The sequence below is a fragment of the Podarcis raffonei genome, chromosome 14 (genome assembly GCF_027172205.1).
Source record: "Podarcis raffonei isolate rPodRaf1 chromosome 14, rPodRaf1.pri, whole genome shotgun sequence".
NCBI classification, from domain to species: domain Eukaryota; kingdom Metazoa; phylum Chordata; class Lepidosauria; order Squamata; family Lacertidae; genus Podarcis; species Podarcis raffonei.
In genome coordinates this window covers 22,960,246-22,974,325 of record NC_070615.1, presented here as the reverse complement: position 1 = coordinate 22,974,325, position 14,080 = coordinate 22,960,246, and positions in this window count along the sequence as shown.

Sequence of the window (14,080 nt, the reverse complement as noted above, 5' to 3'; positions counted from 1 at the left end):
ATATGAAAAAACCCACACAATATATGATTCAATAGGGATGGATGGATTGGCTTATTTCTGTCACTATTGTATGTGTTCATTCATAAGCTCAGTCTATCCAATTTCTGCACTATCCCCCCCCAAAAAAAAATGTGCATGGAAATTTGTATTTAAATTTCATGCAATATCCACCCATTCTGTGTTTGTCAAAGTGCTGTTTCTGCTCTGCTACACTTCGACTTCTGCCAAAGCCTGCATTATTTACCTTGCTATTCACTATGACCAGAATTTTCCTTTTGAGGGAAAGGTTGTGCTGGGAATGTGCCTTGAAATTATTGTGTGTATGCAGTCTAAGGCTGCTTTGATGCAGCAGGTTATTCCATGTCACCGACATTTCCCTGTCTGTTAATTTCCGCATTATATTTGAGCTTTCACACGAAGGGGAAAAAATCACTTCCAGAAAACTAATGGAAGATAGTGAGTGTTTAGCACTCAGTTCTGTGCTATTTGATTCTAGGAAAAGAATATTTCTGCAGCCCCCTTAACTCAGGAAATTGCAGGAGAAACCTGAAGAAATTTGGGGTGGTATACCAGCGTATAGTTCTTTCCTGCTGTTTTCATGGGGGAACAGAAGCACACCTATGCAGAAAGAGTGGAGAAGTAGCAACATTGACCAATGACATCTGTTGTTATGTCACATCATGCCCATTGCTGTGAATGAGACTTAGCACAGCATGCCAGTATATTGGTCAAAAAATCACCATTCCATAATGCAACAGGTGCTGCAGTACGAAATGAATATTATAATTGCGAAAACTAATTCAGATATTCTCCATGTCTGAAGGCATCTTATGTCAGCATGCCATGAAAACTGAGAATGTTCAGTCGTCATAGGGCTGTTTTGGGGCTTAACCCAAATTTGGGGGGATGTTCCCACAAAGGCTTCCTCCACTGTAAAACAGAGATCCCCTGTAGCCTGCTGATTCCTTCCTCTTATGTGTGATTATGCTGTCTTGCCTACTAACGCAGGGTCTGAACAATGGAGAGAGAGAGAGAGGCACATAAGCAACATTTCTGTCCTAACAACCATTTTGTCCACCATATTGGCTCCAAGCCTTATCAATAGGGAAAATTAGGAGGTGAGGTGGCAGTGGGGGAGAGAATACCTCTTTTTAACATTATCTGGCCTTGAAAGTAATCCAGAAGGAGAAGAGAACAACAGCACGGGGCAGGGGGAGGGAGGGAATAAGAAACAAACCTTTTTACACAAATAGAACAATATTATTCTGCCCTGCCCTACCTACTAACCTTGATAAGCACTTAAACCTCTATGAGGAAAGAGAGATAGAGTGAGAAAGAGAATCAATTTGCATTTTCCTTTCTGGAGGCAAGCATAATGCTGTATTTTACAGTTGCCATTAAGGGTTATTGCTATCTTTACACAACACATTAGACAGTTTGTGGCTATTGTTCTTTGCCTCAGAATGTTTCAGGGTGATGGTGTTTTTACACTGATGTTGCTTTTTGTCCCTCCTCAATGCTATTATCTCCAGCGTGTTTGTTCCAACAGGTCTCCTGAAGACCCGAAAACTGTCCTCGGTGAAAACAACAACAACATGTCACTCATCACCTCCTCATATTGTCAGATGGAACAATGCTGAAGGTCTCATCTAACACACTTGTATAGGAGGGAAAAGGTTACCTGGGTGGGCAGTGGGGTAGGGCTGGGGGGGGGCACAAAATAAAGCTTCTTCATAAAGTGACAACTATATGCGATCAATGGCCCTGAATGAAACGGAGGCATTCAAAAGCCTGCAAACATCAACATCTGAATCTGCATTTTGTTCCTGATCTATTATCTTTTTTCCTTCCTTTTATTCCCCCATCCCCATTCCTGGCCTCAATCTGGCACAATCAAGGCTGTTTAATCTGAACTAAGTACATCCAAATTCTACATGAAAGTGAATCCAAATGCCGAGGGGATGGGGGAGAAAACTCTCACTTTAGTATAGTCAAAGCAGTCTGTTTTGTCATTTGTTTATTACATTTCAAGGCCGCCATTAAACCAAACCAGTGTCAAATACAGGTCTTGGCAAGTGTGTGTGTGTGTGTTGTGTGTGGAGGGGCAGGGAGCTATCGTAAGAAATATGAGAGTCCTGAGTTGCTCAGCTACTAGCTCTTTGCCTTTCTCCACCACGATTTGACCCTTTGCCTGCCCACAGCCAGTCCCCTTTTAAGGAAAGAAAATTTCACCCACTGATACCCTTTTGCTGCAGCAGTTCAGTTTGGTGCAATCCTAATTTGCCTTAACTTGCAAATCCTTTGGGGAAGGCTCAGTGATAGAGCATCATCTTGGCATTCAGACGGTCTCATGTTCAATCCTCAGCATCTGAAGGTAGGGACGGAAAAAAACCCTATTTGAAACTCTGGAGAGAATGAACGAGTTCCTATGCCCCACAAATAACCCAGAGATGCATTTTAACTAAAAGGACACATTCTACTCATGTAAAAACACACTGATTCCCCGACCGTCCACGGGCTGGATTTAGAAGGCGATTGGGCTGGATCTGGCCCCCAGGCCTTAGTTTGCTTACCCATGGTGTAGACAGTACTGAGCTATGTGGATCATTTTTTCCTGACTTAGTATAAGGCAGCTTCACATGCTCCTAAACCAGGGGTTGTCAACCTGGTCCCTACCACCCACTAGTGGGTGTTTCAGGATTCCAGGTCGGGGTTCCACGGCACATGTTAGTGCAGCACTGGTGGGCAGTAAGGAAATTTTACCATCAAGAAAGATGCATTAGTGGGCGGTAGGTATAAAAAGATTGACTACCCCTGTCCTAAACGAAAGACATGGCATACCCTCCACCCAAAACCCCAAATTGGGACACACATATTCCCATCCTGTACAGAGCTAGATCGCAGAGCCCCAAAGACACACTTTTTGGGGGAACATGCTCTCATGGTGTCCAAAAAGTCATGTTTTGGGGTGCCATACGATATTGCGACCCCCTAAGAAACACTCTTTTTTTCAGGGCATGAGCTTGGTTTGAAACTGTGTGAGATCATGGTGACCAAAATGGCTACCATGCTCTCTTGGGGTGGGGAGGGGGGGAAACAGGATGTTGCGTTTTTTTCCGGGACACTTACAGGGTATGACATCTGTCCAGGTTCAATCCTTGGCAACTGCAGGTAAGGCTGGAAAGGACAGTCAGTATAGACTGCCAGTCCGTGTGGACAATAATGAGGTAGATGGACCAATGGTCTAACACTGCATAAGGCAGCTTCCTGTGATCCTTTCACCTTTTTCTGAATAAAAAAAAAAAGGAGGGGGAGAAAAAAATGTTATTAAAAGTTTACTAAGGAATGCTAGTGCTTATAAAACCACCATCTGTCTGCAGCAAGGTATGGTTTGAAACCTCCTCAGGCTTTTTTGGCAAGGCTACCTCCATCCATCCAAGCAACACTTCTTTGTCTCACCATTGGATCGATTATTCTCGGGGTTGGGGGAAGAGAGGGGTGTAAAAGACCGTTCATCGTTTCATGTTGCAGATTGCATAGAACTGGCCATCGGAGATTAGCTGAGATCACCAAACATGTTACTTACCCGCTCCATATAGGACGGATGGTTTCATATTTTTTTTCTTCATTCCATGTTGTCATCTCAAACACAACCTATTATTTACAGCCATAAATGCTTATCATTACACACAAGGTCATATTTAAAATTATAACGCTACGGTAAAACATATGTTCCGGGGTTATGAGGCGAGCCCTGTTGCTGCAGATCCTTTTTATAGGAAAAACCCTAAAAATAACAAGCGCTGTGTAAAGTCCAGGGGCCTTTTTTTTTCCACAAATGGGTTTCAGCCCAACAAACTGCCTGCTGTATTGAATGAACACCCCTGTTATAGTCGACAATCATTTGGCAGCATAGGTTATTTTAATGGACACATCACTTTAAACCAAGCCTTCGCCATCTGTTCTGCCCTCTAATTACAGATGCAAAAAGAACATAATTCACAATTGCATCATAAAAAAGTAAGATATAAGTGATTTAAATGCATGTGTATGTTCTTTATTCAACGCAGCATGCAGCTGTTACGTTGTTTTCATGTTTCAGACACAAATCAGGAAGAAAATGACTCTCCTTTGATGGAGTGCATTTTCTTGCATGAGCCATTTAGAGTATGGCAAGAGAAACAAAGAGTTCGGCAAAGATGGAATTCAGACTCGCGTGGAGGCCTAAATCAAACAGTATGTTCTGCCGAGGTGCAGAAAGCAAAAATAAACATTTGGATCGAGATGTGTACCTGCAGTGCATCATAAGTTCTTTTTTTTTTTGTCCCCACAGGCAAATTATCAACACAGCTATGGGTTCTATTCTTTCAAATGAGGGGGCAATAAGATAAATATTTATTGCTTGTAACCACAGGCTGTTACAAACTATAGACTATCACAAAAAGGAGGGACTGTCAGTTCACATGCCCACCTCAAAAAACAAAACAAAACCGTGTGGTAATGGAAAGGTTGAGGGAGTGAGGTAGAAGTGGGTAGATCTTTACAGAATGGTAAGCTGGTTTCTGCAAACATACCTCTCCCTAGCTTCCACCCAGGGAAGCAAGAGGCATTCTCGGAGTTCAAGAACCCATTTTGGCTAGAGGAAAACACTTAAGGAGGATGCAAAGCACTGCTGTGAGGATGCAGCCTGAGGGCTGGAGAGAGAGAGACCTGAGCCACATGTATACCATCCATTTAAAAGGCTGCTGAGAGGAGACCCCTATTCCTCTCCCAGCGCTACAATTCCCAGAGTTCCCTGTGAAGAGGGAATGATTATTAACCCAAAGCAGTTGATTGTAGCTCTGGGTAGGGCTGGATTTAGGTTTGATGAGCCCCTAAGCTACTGAAGGTAATGGGGCCCTTTATATGCCCAGCTGTCCTTTGTCAACAACAAATTGTCACTGTTTTTTGTGTTGAATATATGCTCTATGGTAATTTATGGACCTAATAGGTATCTAAAGCCATTTGCCCATGTTGCCGTACAACCAGTCCATGCAGAATGTAGGCACCCTATATATAGAAATGAGCAAACCAGTGATATTTTAGGGAGCAAGCTAGCAGGCGGGACCCATTGCTTACATCATAAGAGCCTACACAACACAAAACACTGTTGCTGTAGGTAGGTTTTATTTTATTTGGTTTTTATCTTATATTTTGGAAATATACATCCAGGTATGTGTTTTTTCCTTTAATTTTTGTGGGGGGGAGCTCCAAAGAGAGTGGGGCCCTAAGCTATAGCTTGTTTAGTTTATACATAAATCTGGCTCTGGGAGGGGAACAGGGGCCTCCCCAAAACTCTCAGCACCCTGAAAAATCAAGAGCTCCCAGAATTATTTGGGAGAACCCACAGCTGTTGTACCTGGGGTCACAGTGCTTTAGATGTATGGGGTGAACATGGCTTTTGCACCCCCACCCCTGGGCCTGAGGTTCCCCACACCTGCCTTGCCACTACAACCGGGGACAAATGATCTTTTCTATCCCATTTATGGGCAGAGAAAGCAAGGGATGGGATTTCGTCAAACTCCTCTAAGGTGATGAGAAAACCTGCCATAGTTTCTCAGATGGGGAGTTCACCACTAGCAGTCGTAGGAGCACAGCTTATTTGTTCATTTCCCCAAGGTTCATTTTGCTGCTTTCTTGCTGTTGCCGCTGCTGGTCCTCCTTTTTCCAAGCAGTGGTGGCAGCAGTAGTCATTGTCTAGGCAGCGTGGTCACCATTCAACATCCTCTGCACCCCAGTGCCATTCCGGGGCATTGCAGTGGGGAAAATGGCAAATGCCCCCCAGAAGTGGTGGAGAATATCCAGAGAAAATTCTGAAAAACTGACAGTCATTCCCCCTTTTTTTTCAGGGGTGGGGGTGTTAGAAAACTTAAATAAATAAATAAATAAATAAATAAATAAATAAATAAATAAATAAATAAATAAATAGGCCATTTTTTTCCAGAAGACATTTCCCCTTGTCTCCTCCTCCTTGCAAATTTATTTATTTATTCAAAACATGTATAGACTGTCTTTCATATAAAATCTTTCCTACACACACACACACCCCTCTATAACATATATCCAGGCAAGCAAAAGAGTTCAAGTAGACATTCGTGCCTGGCAAAAACATGCAAGTAGGGTGTAAAGCAGAGTCTGTAGGAGAGAGTCCCAAGGGTCAAACAGAGGGGAGCATGGCAGTAAGAGCTTTTTGACAGTGCAGTGGACTGCCTTGGACAGTGGTGGAGTCTTCTACATTGGAGGTTTTTAAGTAGAAGTTGGGTTGCCATCTGTAAGGGATTATTTAGTTGTGACTCCTGCATTGCAGGGGGTTGGGTTACATGACCCTTGGGTTCACTTCCAGTTCTACAGTTCTGTTATTTGGTCCCTAGTACCCAACCACTGCTCAAAGAGAAAGTGATTTTTTATCTCAGACCCACCGCAATCACAGGTATGTTTGGTGAGGGCATGAGATAGGGCCTTCTTACTGGCTGCTCCCCAATTGTAGAACTCCCTTCCACTGGAGGCTAGGCAGCTCCCCTTTCCTTTTGCAGCCAGGCAAATACTTTTTTTTTATTCCTTGGCCACTAACCGGCTTGTTGTGGCAGGGTCTTCTCCCCCCGCTGTAATGGCTTTGGGGGTTGCTTGTGCGTAAGTTACCGCCGCTCTGGGCTAGGTTGCCTGGTTAAACCGTTTCTCTCTGGACAGCCATCCCCTCCGTGGCTGTTCAGTCGCTGGCAGAATCCGTCAGTGGGCGTTTCTTGAACCTCTTCCAGCAAAGAAGTTCTTTGACGCCAAGTCGCCGCCTACTTTCCCTGCGCGGAAGTCTTCTGCGCAGGGTGGGTGTGGGCAGCGGAGGACCTGTGCTCTCCTCGCTGGTCTCCTGCGAAGAGTCCTGGAGCCTCCTCTCTGCTTCCCCCATCGGCCCCCCTCTATCCCTGGTGTTGCGCTGATTTTCTTCCCCAGCCGGAGACCTGCCTCTCTCCCTGCTTGGCCCCTCTCCAGCATCGCTGTGGAGTCTCGCCTCCTCCTCTAGTTCCGATGGCAGTTCCCTGACACCGCCCCAACTGAAAAAACAATTGGGAGGGTTTCTCCCACAAAAAAGAATATTGTGTATTTTAGTTGTACCTGTTTTAATTTATGCTGTGAGCCACCTTGGGTCCTGCACTTGGAAGAAAAGTGGAATATAAATTAATCAACTCAACGTATAAATGAATAATGTCCACAACATTAGGTCACATGCCCAGTGAAGGTGCTTGAAAATGAATCATCCTATTGATCCATCTACAGAAGTGGGAGACAAAATGTTGCCTTCCGGATATTGCTGGATTCCAACTCCCATCAGCCCCAGCCAGTGTGACAAATGGTCAGGGATTATAAATGCTGTAGCTGAACAACACAGTGATCCCAATCCAGCTTGTTAGTCTCTATTCTCAGTGGCAGAGGCTCTCCAAGGTGTCAGGCAAAGAGTTCTTTCCCTGTACTGCTAGTCAATGTCCTTGAAATGGGGTTAAAACTGATGCCCTGGCCAAATTTTTAGTTCTGCATTTGGACTTCCAAGAGCCATGGGATAAACACATATACAGTGGTACCTCGGGTTAAGAACTTAATTCGTTCTGGAGGTCCATTCTTAACCTGAAACTGTTCTTAACCTGAAGCACTACTTTAGCTAATGGGGCCTCTCGCTGCCGCCACACAATTTCTGTTCTCATCCTGAAGCAAAGTTCTTAACCCGAGGTACTATTTCTGGGTTAGTGGAGTCTGTAACCTGAAGTGTATGTAACCTGAAGCATCTGTAACCTGAGGTACCACTGTATAGAGCACCTTTGCCCAGTGATGCAGCTAGCTTTATGGAGCATTGGGGAAGAGGCAATTTTACCCACTCCACAGCCTTCCCCCACCCCATATCTATTTTGCTTTAGCTGTCAAGGTGAGGTGAGGCGAGAAGAGAAAATGCTATCTTTTAACCCTTAGGCCCCAGGTTTCCACATGATTCTCATGTTTCACAGTTTGAAGACCAAACCTAGAAAAGCAAGAAATGGTGTGGCGAAGTGCACAGGACGGTAGTTCAATGTTAGAGCATTGGCCTTGCATGGAGAAGGTCCAAGGTTCAATTTCTGGTGGGAAAATCTCCTGCCTGGAAGCCCATAGAGACACCACCAATCTGAACAGACAACACTGTGCTCGACAGTCTAATGGTCTGCCTCAGTGTAAAGCAGCTTCTTGCATTCCTAGGAGCCACCTTCAGAGGAAGGAAAGGAGCTCCTCTTTCTCTTTTAGCTTTCCACTCCTTTTGGAAGGCCTTGCAAGCCCATGTTTGCCCCAAGTGGGTTCTGTGCCAGAGTGGCAATAGTGTATTGGCTCCCTTACAGATATAAGGTATCAGGTGGCATGTGGTTGAATTGTGTGACCGCTGGAAGGAAATGTTATTTTTGGGATGGGTGGATAGAGGAGAGGGGTGTGAGAAAAGGCAAAGTTGTGTGACTGCATTAAAGTCAACACTATTTATTTACACCTCTTGTCATAGGGGACAACAAAGGGCTGCAACTGTTAGGCTCAGTCCTTGGACGGAACGGCAATGAGGAGAGGGCAGGGCCTGGCACTTTCAAATGTCAGTCCTTTTGTGCCGCTTACTACTTTATGAGGCTGATGTCAAGCATCCTACTCAATGAAGCTTTTGTCCTAGGTGTATCGGGCAGGACAGTGGAAAAACCACCCTGTCTTATATCCCAGCCTCATCCATCTTCGGTTCAGCCTGCATCTCCATTTTCTTAAGCCTCCCCCTTGCCTGCAGAGCGAGGTTTCTCCCATCCTGGGTTAATGTGCTGGAAAATTGCTCTGCATGTTTATGAGGGGGTCCCTTCCAAATGAAAGGGAAATGGGGGGGATATATATATATAAAAGGGCGAAGTGTGTATATGTGAGTCAGTTTAAAAGGGAAAGGGGTTATGTTAGGAAGATGGATTTTCCCCCCACTGAACTCACAGGGCAGTCCATGTCTTGTCAGTTCTGACCCTGATTAAGAGAATTTGAAAGACTTGCTAGGAGGGTTATTGTGCCTTGTGGCAGAATGCACTTCCGAATGATCCCCCCCCCCCATATTTATAATCAGTGGGGTGGCTCTCAGTGTCCAACGTTTGGTAACCCTTGCTCCAAAGACTCTACCTTTAAACAACACCACAACTCACATCTATCGGGTTTCAAACTCCCCTTCTCCAAATGCATCACACCGATTTCTGTGCTTGAAAATCCAAACATGCTTACTGAGGGAACAAGGCCCTTTGAAAACAGTGGGATTGATTTCAATGTAAACATGCATAGGATTGGACTGGGCATCCTCTAGATTTCACACTGGAATAAATCCCACTTATTTTCATTGGAAACATAAGCACCTACTTCCTTTTGCTCAACACGCTTAGTGAATTTCAGCTCTGTGAGGATAAATTGGCTTGGTGTTGACATGGGCTCAAAGACCACCACAACACAAATATATTTAGCCATTACTTGCTGGCCTTGGATAACTTCACAAAATATGTCCATTGATGGAGATTTTTGCTGTTGCTGCTGTCGTTGAAATGGACATTCACATGTTGGCATATGAAGAGAACTTACTGGCTGGCATATATCTGTAAACACTTCAATTGTGGGTGAAATGGCCATAAACAAACTGAAAAGCTTCTTTTAAAATGCATTTCCCCATCTCATAAAGATTGCAAAATCCTAAAAGTTAAATAATAATTTGGAAAAATAATGTTGTGGTGGTTTATTGAAGTTGTTGTTCACTTCCTGTGCAAAAAGATCTCTGCTAGAGGCTTACAACATATTTAAAAGCATAAGCATGAGTAAAACTGCGTTATAATATAAACACATTTCCACAATAACACATGTAATTCATAAAAAAATACACAGTGCAACCCCCAATAAGAGCAGCAGAAGCTCTGACAAAAGCTTTGGCTTAGAGTGACAAGGGAAAGACAGCTAAGATAGATTCACAAATAGGGATGTGGGAGAATATGGATATGGTTCACATTCAAAGGCAAGCAAAAAGGGTGGCTCAACTCACACATTCTGAAACAATATGCAGTCCCAAACAGCACTCCTTCAAAACTTGCCCTTCTCCAAATTTCACTCCAAAATTCAATCTCCATCCCAGTAACCTTTACGAAAAAGCATATACTAGTATAAAGCATGTGTGCAAACACAGATATTAGTGAAAATAACATAGAAAAATATTATTATTGGGAGGAATTGCTTTGCAAAAAAAATGTGTACATTAGGCAAAACTGCATACAAAAAAATGTGCATGAGGAGAAATTTGCACTGAAATGCTGATGAGTTTTCAGAAGCCTCCAGATGCCATCTGGCTATATCAGAGGGAGAGAGGTGGGATGGCATGCAATGTCCTGCAATGTCAGGTCTCTCCTCTGGAAATTCCAATAACTCTGTTACTTGAGTCCCATCTGCAATGTACAGTTCAAGCAGCATCACACCACTTTAAGGAGTCACAGCTTTCCTCAAAGAAAACTGGAAACTGAAGCTTGTTAAGAGTTCCATGGGAAGAGGGATTGACTGTTAAGCCACTCTGGAAATTGTAGCTCTGTGCGGAGAATAGGAACACCCTAACAATTCTCAGCATTCTTCACATTTCCCAAGATTGCTTTTGGGTGCAGGGGTAGCCATGACAAAAGTAGCAAAATATATATATATATATATATATATATATATATATATATATATATATATATATCTTAGTGTTTGGTTTTTCTTTTTCCTTCCTTCCTTCCCTCCACCCTCCCAATCCCTTTTCCTTTTGTATTGTGTCTTTTAGAGTGTAAGTCCAGGAGGCAGAAACTATTACATTTGTAAGCTGCTGTAGGAGACACACACACACTTTTGGCTAAAGAGCAGGATCAAAATACTTTAAAATAAACAAAGAAATTAGTAAGCCTCTGGAATCTCTTGCAAAGAAGCACTTCTAGCAAGTGGTAGGAGAAGCATCCCACTTTTTATTGCGAGAGAACAGTGGCCATTTGGGTTGCTGTGATCTCAAGTGATTTCACAGCACACTTTCCCCCTGGGGGAAAAAAGCTTTTTCAGGGCCGTGATCTCGCACATGCATTTTGGGGCACCGTGCCTGAAAAAAATGTGGTTGGGGGGGCATGACATGAAATTGCATGAGATCACAACAACCAAAAAGCCTGCCGTGCTCTTGTGATAAAAACCAGGAAGATGGAATGTAGGAAGATGGCATCCCTGATTTTGGTTTCAAGGTATTGGAGGGTACATTCCTAGCCATGTCTGTTCAGAAGGAAGTCCTACTGAATTCAGTAACTGGAGTAAGGACTGCAGCCTTAGTATCTAGGGCTGGTCTGATTCTTATCACTACAAAACCAGGAATTAGGAAGTTTGTGTGTGAGAGTGAGAGTGAAGAATAAGCAACAATTGCATTCCCATATATGTGTGTGTGCTACATACATTATGCAAAATTTCAGTGTCAAGTATCAAATTTCTGCTCTCAGTTTAAAGAAAATCTTGCTCTCTTGCTTAGGCTGTTTCGAGAGCAAATGGAAACAAGCAAACAAACACACCACCTAATTCACAAACTATTTCCGACTCACCATAAAACCAGAGGGTATTCAGATGAGGCATAAAAGGATGCACACACTTTTTTTTCTCCCCTGCCTGGTTTCCCCCAGACATTTTGGCCTGTGATGGCTCTTAACTGCCAGAGCCAGATTGAGGCTCACAAACATTGTGCCAACTAGAAATGGCGATTTGGGGACGGCGAGGACACAAAAAAGGAACTGATGGGCTCTGCCAAAGCAGCCCCAGGAGAACCAAAACTTAAGCTTCAGCCAAAAAAATAAATGTGGATATGAACATCTAATCTCTGCGTTTGTGTGTCCCTTCTCCCCCCCCCCTTTTTTGTAAGCAGAGGTCAGGAACATTTGGTCCCCGGAGACCCTTAACAAGCAGATGTTACTGTAACATGCTCAAGGAATCAAGCATAAATATGACCTCTGACCTCACTTGTCAGCTGATCCACTGAGACTCTTAGAAATATACTCTTAACTTTTAGAAATGCCCACTTTTTCCCACCGTCCCACTCCATTCTTTCAACTGGCTCTCCCTTCTGTTTCCAAGGCCTGTGGCCGTGGCGCTGGCGCTAACGCAGTTGCTCCGAGTCTGACCCCTCTCTTCACGGAGGTCAAAGGCCTTCCACCCAAGGGCAGAGCCTTTTTTCTCGCTGATGAATCATTCCCGACTTGAAGGGAACAGAGGCGGAGGGTGGAGCTTGGGCCTCTCAAAAGGCCTTCAAACAACAGCGGCCTATATATCAGCATTTTACACTGTCCTGACACTTTAAAACTCACTTTCCTTTCTGGGAACAGTTGTAACAAAAGAGGGGAGAGTGTGTTGGTGGGGGGGGGGAGGATTAAAGATGCTGGAAGGTCCTGGCTGACCGGATGAGTAGAAGTCTAAATGTCAGGACTCAGAGCGATGTCACATAAAACATCCTTAAAATGCACAGGCATCACATGGGCAGCTTGGGGAAGAAGAAGCTGCCGAATTCAGACGGTTCGACAGGACACAGCTTCAAACTTTGCGCAGAATGAGAAGATCCTTGTGCTCTTGTAATCTCTCCATTCCCACCGCTTGAGTTTCTGGTTGTGCTTTGTTTGTTTGTTGAAAACAGAAGTGTGGAACCTTGTTTAGCCCAAGGGCCACATTCCATTCAGGGCAAACTTTTGGGGTCCCCATGCCAATGCTGAGTGGGACCAAAGGCAAATGTGGACAATGCCATAAAGATGGCTTCCCTCACAATCAGAAATCCCTCACAATATTTGAAGCTAGTTTCTACACATGCTCTTCTCTGTCCCTCATCCAAGCAATCGAGAGGTATTATCAAAATTGCAGTTGCTGTTAACATGGATTTATTAATTGCCTTCTAAACTACCACCTCAAGGCTATTTACATCTTGGATAATTAAAAACTTTAAAACAACAAAAACAACAAATACATTTGAAACATGACCAAAACCCTAACAAGGGGACAGTCACAGAGAAGACCCATTTATCCAAGCCTGTTGGAATGAAAAGGTCTTCATTTGTTTCTAGGAAGTGTAGATATTAAGTGCTAGTCATACCTCAGCAGGAATGTTGTTCCACAGAACAGAGACAGCCACACTAAAAGCCCTGTTCAGCTTCATTAACATGTGACCCTGAAATTTCGGATCCCTCCCAAACTGATGCCAAAGTTCAGTGCTAGTTTTGTGGCGTTTTGTGCCACGAACCCCATGTTCTGTGCCACCCTCTCTGAACTGAGTAATTAACACAGCAATTTGGATCTGAATTTTCAGAGCTGGCCTGCTCTGAGTTACTGGGGAGATGGCTTCTGAGATCTTTGGAAATTGAAGGAGAGAGTCTTCCTACAGACTGCAGCAATCTACTGGACCTATAAAGGATAAAGCGGTTTCTCAAATAACATGGTTTTGCACTGCATAGGGACATATATGTTAGTACCAACACTTTGACCTGGTGGCAGATTGGTAGCCAATGCAAATCTCACAAGCAGAGTGTGATATGCCAGAGGTAGTTTGCCTCCACAAGCCACATGACTTCAAAGACACATTCCAGCCAGGCAAAAACATTCAAGGAAAGTGAAAAGCAGGGCTGGTGAAGAATGTAGCTCCGAAGGAAAGCCTCAACAGCCAGATAAATGGTCCCCAGAACTTGAGATTCCCCACCACTACATCACAGTCAGCGGAGGATGCCTTGCTTCTTATTCTATCCATACCAGAATCCAGGAAGGTGGTGATGCAAGACAGGGCATTCTTGGTGGTGGTGCCCTGTATGTGGGGACCCCCCCCCCCCAGTGAACATCTAACTGCCCCTCACACAGTGGAAAATTTTTAATACAGCTCAAAACAGGCTTTTGAATCCAGTTCAATTTGGTATTTTACCGGGACGGTATTACAGAATTATGCTTCTAATTGATAGATTTCAATTGATGGTTTTACTATGATAGAAATGCATTCTAAATAGATTTCCTGTCATTAGCC